Genomic DNA, 8,807 nt, shown 5'->3' with positions numbered 1-8,807 from the left:
CACATATTTTACTTCCTTCATTCTCAATTATGGGGTATAGGGGTTCAGGTTACTCAGACCACCTGTTTCATCAATTTCATCTCATTGGCAATTCATCGAACAATTGACGGGCATAACAAAATCGGACTTTCCAATTAAAGTCGTCCATTGGAATGCCCTCCGACTCAGTGGAGGGTTTGATATACTCGCCCTCACGAGTTCTTTGTACAACATAACATACCAATCCCCACCCCCAACCAAGATGCAATCCACAATCAAAGTTAACAATCATAAACCTAAGTAAGAAACAAAAATGTCTACCCCACATGAACACGAATTCATACACATATTTACCATTAGAAGCCATGAAGTACGAATTAAAAACGTCAACATACCTGAGAATAATGACTTGGATGAGAAAACTTAAAGAAATACCAAGAATTTTAGAACTTTTTAGCATTTATTTCCACTAAATCAGATTAGGGTTAGGATGTATGAATAAGGGTTGATAGGATATTGGTATTTATAGGGATTGTGGAGTTAATGGAGATTAATAGGAGTAATGGTTTTGTTGGTTATGGGATCGTGGGTGAATATGAAGAGGAAGAGGTAAAGTGTTTGAGATGGAAAAGAAGAGGGAAAGGTCGGGTGTTTTATTTAAGTGCCATCTGAATTTTCGCGAAATGTACGTCCTGTACTTTTGAAGTACGGGCGTACTTTTTAAGACGTACCTTATTTTCAGCCAAATTTGATGTATCCAAATTGTACGGGGGCATAACAATTTTGTATGTTCTGTACTTCTTGCACGTTCCTGGATGGCAAAATCCTGTAGCCACCTTTTTTTACCCCTTAAGGTACGAGATGAAAGTACAGTCCGTACAATAAAGTACGGCTCATACTTCCATCCCGTACCAGGATGGAAAATTCCAGTGAGTTGTAAATTTTTGTTCTTCAATGTACGGGCCACAAGTACCCCATGTACAATTTTGTACGGGCAATTTGACGGCCCATACTTTTACCGTCGAACTTGGTACTTCCCTTCTTTCACATCTTGTCTCACCTCTGTTTCTCTGCACTCAAAGTCCTAACACACAAGCAACGTTAAAAAGCACAAAAAACAACAAAAAGACCATAGAAAGCCTAAAAGAAAAAAAACTTAAAATCTTGTCTTGCCTCCTAAGCGGCACTTGATTTAACGTCGCGGCACGACGATATTACCGTTTTACTCCGGGTTAGGAGTGTAGCCATGCTTCATCCTGTGTCTGTCAACGATCTTATCTCCATCGATGCACTAATGGTAGTGCTTCACCCTATGGTCATTCACCCTAAATTTCTAAGTCCCATCCATTGAGCCATTGGGTGAAACACTCACCACTTCGAAAGGTCTAAACCATCTAGATTTCAATTTGCCCGGAAAGAGCTTTAATCTTGAATTACAGCAAGACAAAATCACCCTTCTGAAAGTCCCACTTGAGGATCTTGACATCATGGTGAATTCATCCATTTCATTCATCTAAAATAACCTCAGCTTAGTTGCTTCTTCCCAGTCCATGTTCAACTTCTTTAGTGCCCACAAGGCCTTGTGCTTAAGCTCAATTGGCAGATGGCATGCCTTGCCTAAAATCAGTCTATAAGGAGAAGTCCTAATGGGAATTTTGTACGGCCAAAGAGCATCATCAAGTTTTCGAGCCCAGTTAGTTCTGTTTACATTGGCCGTCTTTGCCAAGATACTTTTTATCTCCTGATTGGAGACTTCCACTTTGCCACCAGTTTGAGGGTGACATGGAGTGGCCACCCGATGATCAACACCATAATTTTCAAGCAGTACCGCAAATGCTTTATTACAGAAGTGCGTGACGCCATCACTAATAAGAGCTCGTGGGGTGCCGAATTGGGTGAAGATGTTCTTCTTGATACATTGGATGACACTCTTCCCCTCATTATTGGGTAAAGCCAGTGCTTCTACCCACTTTGAAACATAACCAACAGCCACCAGAATGTATTTCACGCCACCAGAACTCACAAAGGGCCCCATGAAGTCAATACCCTAAACATCAAAGAGTTCAACTTCCATCACGAAACTCATAGGCATCTCATGCCTCTTAGAAATCACCCCTTGACGTGACATTAATCATAGTATTTCACCATTAAGTTCGCATCATGATAAAGCGTTGGCCAGTAATACCCACACTCGAGTACTTTAGCTGCAGTCCGTTTTCCACTATGATGACCCCCGACAGGGGAGTCATGGTAGGCCTTCAGAATATCCATCACTTCCGACTCGGGGACACAACACTGAATGATATTGTCAGCATATGTCCGGAACAATTATGGCTCATCCCACTACTACTACGAGAGTCCTTTAAGAACTTCTTCTTTTAATATGTCTTTATTTCATCTGGAATAAGACCCGTCACCAAAATGTTGGCGATATCTTCATACCATGGTGCCACCTCAGATGACACCGCTTGAACTCTTTCATCTGGGAATACATCGTCTATATCAAGCTCCTCTGACAGTCTCCTAGCTTCTTCAAGTCGTGAGAGATGATCTGCAATCTAATGTTCAAACCCTTTGCGATCATTCACCTCGAAGTCAAATTCTTGCAGCAAGAGGACCCATCTAATCAATCGTGGTTTTGCATCTTTCTTCGCCATGAAATACCTCAATGTTGCATCATCAGTGTATACAACCACCTTGGACCCCAAAAGATAGGCCCTGAATTAAAGACTATAGCAAGCAGCTCCTCCTCTGTAACAGTATAATTCATCTATGCTGCATTGAGCGTTTTGCTGGCATAGTAAATCGGGTGCATGATCTTATTATGCCTTTGACCAAGCACAGCACCAACAATAAAACCACTCGCATCCTACATCAGCTTGAATGGTAGTGACCAATCTGGTGAAACAATAAAAAGAGCATAAGCAAGACGCTCCTTCAACTCATCAAACGCCTTGCGACATTTCTCATCAAAATCAAACTTAGCCTATTTTACAAGAAGCTTGCACATGGGCTTAGCAATCTTGGAGAAATCTTTAATAAAGCGCCAATAGAAACCGGCATGCCCGAAAAAAAATTTCGAACTCCTTTCACAGAGATGGGTGGAGGAAGCTTGGCAATGACATGTATTTTTGCTTGATCAATCTCAATCCCTTTCTCAGAGATTTTGTGATCGAGGATGATGCCTTCCTTCACCATAAAATGACACTTCTCCCAATTAAGCATAAGATTAGTCTCCTCACATCTCTTCAGCAGTCAACCCGAGTGGTCAAGACATTCATCAAACGAATCACCCATAACTGAAAAATCATCCACGAAGACCTCCAAGAAGTCCTCAACCATATCCGAAAAAATAGACATCATACACGGCTGAAACGTAGCTGGTGCATTACACAGACCAAACGACATCATACTGAAAGCAAACATCCCACAAGGACAAGTGAAAGTAGTCTTCTCCTAGTCTTCAAGAGCAATATTAATTTGGATATAGCCAGAATACCCATCTAGGAAGAAATAGTATGACATTCCCACTAGCCGATCTAGCATCTAATCAATAAAAGGCATGGGGAAATAGTCTTTGCAAGTTGCAGAATTCAGCTTCTTATAACCCATACAAACACGCCACGCGGTAACAGTTCTAGTTGGAATCAAGTCGTTCTTGGCATTAGGTACCACAGTGATACCTCTCTTCTCCAGAACACATTGAACTGGGCTCAACCATTTACTATCTGCAATAGGATAAACAACTCCAGCATCTAACCACTTAATAATCTCTTTCTTGACCACCTCTTACAGGGTGGATTCAATGTCCGTTGATGTTCAACACTCGGTGTGCTATCCTCCTCAAGCTGAATTTTGTGCTCACAAATACCGGAAGGAATACCCTGAATGTCAGTAATGGTCCACCCAATCGCACATCTATACTCTCTAAGAATCTCCAACAACCTCTTTATTTTCTCATAATTCAACAATGCAGACACAATCACTGGCAAAGTATTATCCGGACCCAGAAATTCATACCGCAGATATGAAGGAAGCTGCTTAAGCTCAAACTTAGGTGGCTCTACAATAGATGGCTTCGCTGGAGGATTCTTTTTATTCTCAAGATCAAGATCCAGCTTCTTTGGTTGGTAAGAGTAGGAACCTAACCCCACAAGAAAATTAACAGTCTCCACGTAACCTTTCATACCATCAGCATCGAAGTTCACCAATATGGCTACTAAAGCCTCACCCACACATTCTTATTTCATTTTAAATTCAATAGCCTCATCTATCACATCAATGGCATCAATAACCTAAATGCTTTCGTACGCACTAGGTAGCTTCATTCCCTTACTAGCCTGAAAAGTCACCTCTCCATCATTAACACAGAACTTGACCTCATTCCTCTCTGAATCCATAAAATCCCTTCCTGTGGCAAGGAAAGGTCTCCGCAGAATAATAGGATATCTCAATCAATAGTACAATCAAGAATTACAAAATCTGCTAGAAGAAGGAATTCACCAACCCGAACAAGCACATCCTCAACAACCCCAGCTAGGCTCTTTATAGATTATTAGCCATTTGTAGTCACATGGTGGTAGGTCTATGCATTCTTATAGATAGCAGGCGGCACGAGGTTAATGCTAGCCCCATTATCACACAAAGCACGAGCAAAATCATGGTGACCAACAGAATATGGAATGGTAAAGGCCCCTGGATCCTCTTTCTTCTGAACACTGGTTGTAGATATAATAGAACTAACACGATGAGTCAGACTCATAGTATAATGTTTGATCGGTCTCTTCTTTGTCAACAACTACTTCAAATATTTTGCAAAACTCGACATCTCTTGGAAGGCATCAAAAAAAGAAATGTTCATCGATAGCTTCTTCAAGTGATCATAGAACCTCTGAAACTTATCATTCTCAGTCTTCTTCACCAACCTTTGTAGAAAGGGAGGTGTAGATTTAAATAGTTGGGTCAAAGGAAGAAGATCCTTTTTAAATGTTGCTCTGCTAGTGTCACTGCTACCTTCATGCTTTTTAGAACTTTCCGAAAGTAACCTGCTTAGCAATGGGAACCTCGGTCTGGACCTCATCACCAGATTGTGCCTCTTCTTCTTCAGCAACTGGCTCGAGATTAATCATCTTCTTCTCTACAGTTTGAAGTAGTTTACCACTCCGAGTGATAATAGCAGCATACCTCTCATAAGAATTACCTCCACCACTCTTTAGATTTAGAATAGTGTCCCTAGGAAGTCCTCCCTTCTGTAGAGGGTGTTGTATCTATGACTCGAGCTTCTAAATGGAAGTAGTTTGAGATCCCACAGTTTTAGTCAGCTCCTTCAATGTTCTATCTACTTTTTCTCGGTTGGCTAGCACCTTCTCAAGTATGCTCTCCAACTTAGTACTCCCTTGCTCATTAAACTGACCCTTTGGTGGAATATAGAGATTTGAACTACTATTTCCAAAAATATTGTTTTTGTTGTAGTTCCCTTGGTTCGATCCTCTATAGTTGTCGTAATAATTACCTTGTCCCTATTGAGGTCTCCATTGATTCTGATTCTGATAGCATTCTTGGTAGTTATGCCTTTGGTAACCCCCTTGAGATTTATTAACATAGTTAGCATCTTCATACTGCAGAGGAGGCTCTCTTGACCTCTTGAATTTGGTACATTCCCTGAACTTCTTCAACAACATTCACTTTCTTAGCTTCTCTGTCATCAAGTCTCTTTGTCAGCAAAGAAATATTGGTTGCTATATGAGCTAGAGTCTACTGAGTGTCTTGATTCTACTTCACAATATTATGGATCATTAGAGCTCCATAGGCTACACTGTTCAGTACCACCCGAATGCCATGCTTGATTGTGATTAGTAAGCTTATCAAGCAACTGAGTGATTCAGGCATATGTCTTGTCCATAAAACACCCACCAGCTGCATTGTTTGCCACTGGTCGCATCAATGGATCTAACCCTCTATAGAACTTCTCCATGAATATATGTTTCGGAAAACCATGATTTGGAGACCTCTGCAAATATTCCTTGAATCTCACCTAAGCTTTAAATAGTTATTCCCCGGGATGCTATTTGAAATCATATATCTTGTCACGAATTTTAGCTTTCTTTCTTGGCGGAAACCACTTCTTGAGAAAAATAGCAACCAGCTCTCCATATGTATGAATAGTATTATGGGGCAACTTCTCAAACCAAACTCTTTCTTCATCGGCTAAAGAGTATTTGAAAACTCTTAGCCGAATAGCATCATCTAGAATAGCATTCTGCATATGTTGGGTACACATACCCACGAAATTCTTCAAATGTTGATGAGGGTCATCATCGGTAGAATTCTGAAAATATCCCTCAAGCTTGAGCAGTTGGTAGATAGTGGAGTCAATCTTGCAGTTTGTAGCATTCACCCTAGGTGGAATAATAGCAGATGCATATTCCACCTCGTCTAACATATCCGTAAAGACATTCTGAACCTCCACTTCCACTGGTGGGTCTTGCAATTGCAAACCCCTATTACCACCAGCTCTACGTACTCCTCTGTTGTTCATGATCACTTGGTTCCCAGTAAACAGCAAACAAGGTGCGATGGAATAGAAAAAGACTTTAAGCACAAACAATTAAGTAAATTCAAAACTGTATTCCCCGGCAACGACGCCAAAATTTTATACACTCAAATTACACCTATTAAATCGTGTAAAGCAGACGAAGTCAAATATAGTAACCTAACTAGGTTGGGGTCGAATCCCACAGGTAATATGGTGTGAAAAGGTTACTAAAGTCATAGAGTACTTTCTTGCGGTCTGGTTTCGTATTCCGTTGAGTTTGTAGAAGATTGGTTGTTTACTAACTAATTGCTAACTAATTGCTTTTGGTTTTAATAAATGGATAAAAGAAAACCAAGGTTGTGTCCCCTTTAGATCAAGTGTAATGCTCTGGGTCTTAATATGATATACTTCTAATGGATTGTTGTATGAATGCACTTAATATCTACTTGATTCCCTATATTTCCCAATAGTTAGAAATATTTCTCTTTATGATTTTCTCAAATATAAAAGAGTGTATGTGAAGAAAGATTATTATGTGCCAAGAACACTCATCTTATTCCTAAGCGAATTTATTAAACGAGGTTAACGCCTCGGGTTCTTTTTATTTATCCCTACCAAACCCTACTCACTTTCCCAAGTAAAGCAAAGTTTATGGCTTAAATTAATGTTTGCAACCATCAATTATGAATGAAGAACGAAGAATAAATAAACCCTAACTATCCATTATGCATATATCAATAGTAAAAACCCATTCAGATAACACCCATCCTTGGGTTCACAACCTTAGTAGATAAATTAGCTACTCATGGTATTAATTGCAAAATAAAGGTTTGTAGAAGTCATTCATGCTTACAATTGATGAAAAGTAAGATGGACAGCTTCAACAACCAAGAGTATTCAATGCTATGAGAATAAAGTCTAAAACTGATAATGAAAAATACATAAAACCCTATGAGAAATTATTTATAAGGTGCAAAACTCGGAATCTTCCTTAAGACAAAACTGCTCCCGACGGAATAAAGTACGAGACGTACAATTAAGTACATCCCGTACACTAAATGTACGAGCTGCTCCTTTGCAAGTTAGGTCACCAAGTACAGGATAAATATACGTGTTGTACTTCAAAGCACGTCCCGTCCTTTTTGCCCGTACATCATCTTCCACAATAGAGGTGTTCTGTTTCTTTCCATCGAGGTACGTGATACTTGTACGGGACGTACAAATATGTACTACCCATACTTCTGCAAAATGTACATACTTCAGTGAAAATTCCTTGTTTTGCCCTTTTAGTATTCATTTTGTTGAAACACAACAAAAACATATCAAAACAACACAAACTTGCTTAAAAACAAGTAAAACTTATAGTAAAAAAAGCATCTATGTAGTAATTTCACGACACATCATTGGGTATGTTGGGGAGGTGTGAGGGTAGGTGTGGATTGAGGAAGACTCATTGCACGTAAAAGTAAGAGTAGGTGATGTACTCGAGTTCTTACTTATTTCTTCTTCAACATGAGAGTGGGGAGTGCCCACTCGACTTGTGTGCTCAACTTGTACCACCCTAGTTTCCAAACTCCCTATTTTCTCATTAACTCCTCCTACATCTACCTTTAACCCTACCAATTCCCTAAGGATCATGGCCATCGAACTAACAAAGGACATTGGGTCCTCCCCTACTTGTGAATGCTCTCCAATATTAGACATTGTACCTGCAAAACTAGCAAACAACATTAGTAGTAAAGTTTTCCATGCTACTCATGTTTGCACTCAATCCTTACTTCACTCTAGTGTTCTTCCAAATTTGGAAATGAACCACATGTCCAGTCAATTCACATGGTTGCTAAGTCTATGTAGAAGAATAGAGTCTTGTTAATTGAAGGACAGATGACTCGATTAAACAAACGGAAAGAGCCAATGAAATAGCAACAAAATAAAGTAAGAAAATCTTGAAGAAATTAGCACGAAAAGAAATGGGGACCAAAGAACTAGCTAACAACCAAGTAAGGATGATTACTAGTTGTTAATTAGTTTAGAGAATCAAAGAAGGGATTAGGAATGGAAACAAAAGAGAATTAGTGGTCGAAAAACATAAAATGTGTGATCTGCTAGACCTATGCAGCACCTGCGACTCGCAGGCATTGTCTGTTGAGTCCTTTTGCGTCTCACAGATGGTGCAGCACGGAACCACATTCTCTGTCACGTTGCATGTTTGGTTTGCTTTTCTCAAACCCAAGTTGCGACTTCTTGTGTGTTTCGTAGTCAAATCTTTATGACGTAAAATTTCTAAGTACCT

At 39.8% G+C, this 8,807-nt stretch overlaps 1 non-coding gene across 1 annotated transcript; it reads left to right on the top strand.

The window, feature by feature from the left end:
- Positions 1 to 5,969: 5,969 nt before the first annotated feature.
- LOC132608474 (small nucleolar RNA R71) lies at positions 5,970 to 6,076 on the top strand. The gene has a single exon (XR_009570393.1). It is a non-coding gene; the product is annotated as a small nucleolar RNA R71 (small nucleolar RNA).
- Positions 6,077 to 8,807: the final 2,731 nt, after the last annotated feature.

This window comes from Lycium barbarum, chromosome 8 (assembly GCF_019175385.1).
Source record: "Lycium barbarum isolate Lr01 chromosome 8, ASM1917538v2, whole genome shotgun sequence".
NCBI classification, from domain to species: domain Eukaryota; kingdom Viridiplantae; phylum Streptophyta; class Magnoliopsida; order Solanales; family Solanaceae; genus Lycium; species Lycium barbarum.
Note: the sequence above shows the minus strand (reverse complement) of the source record. Positions and strands in the feature narration are given on the sequence as shown.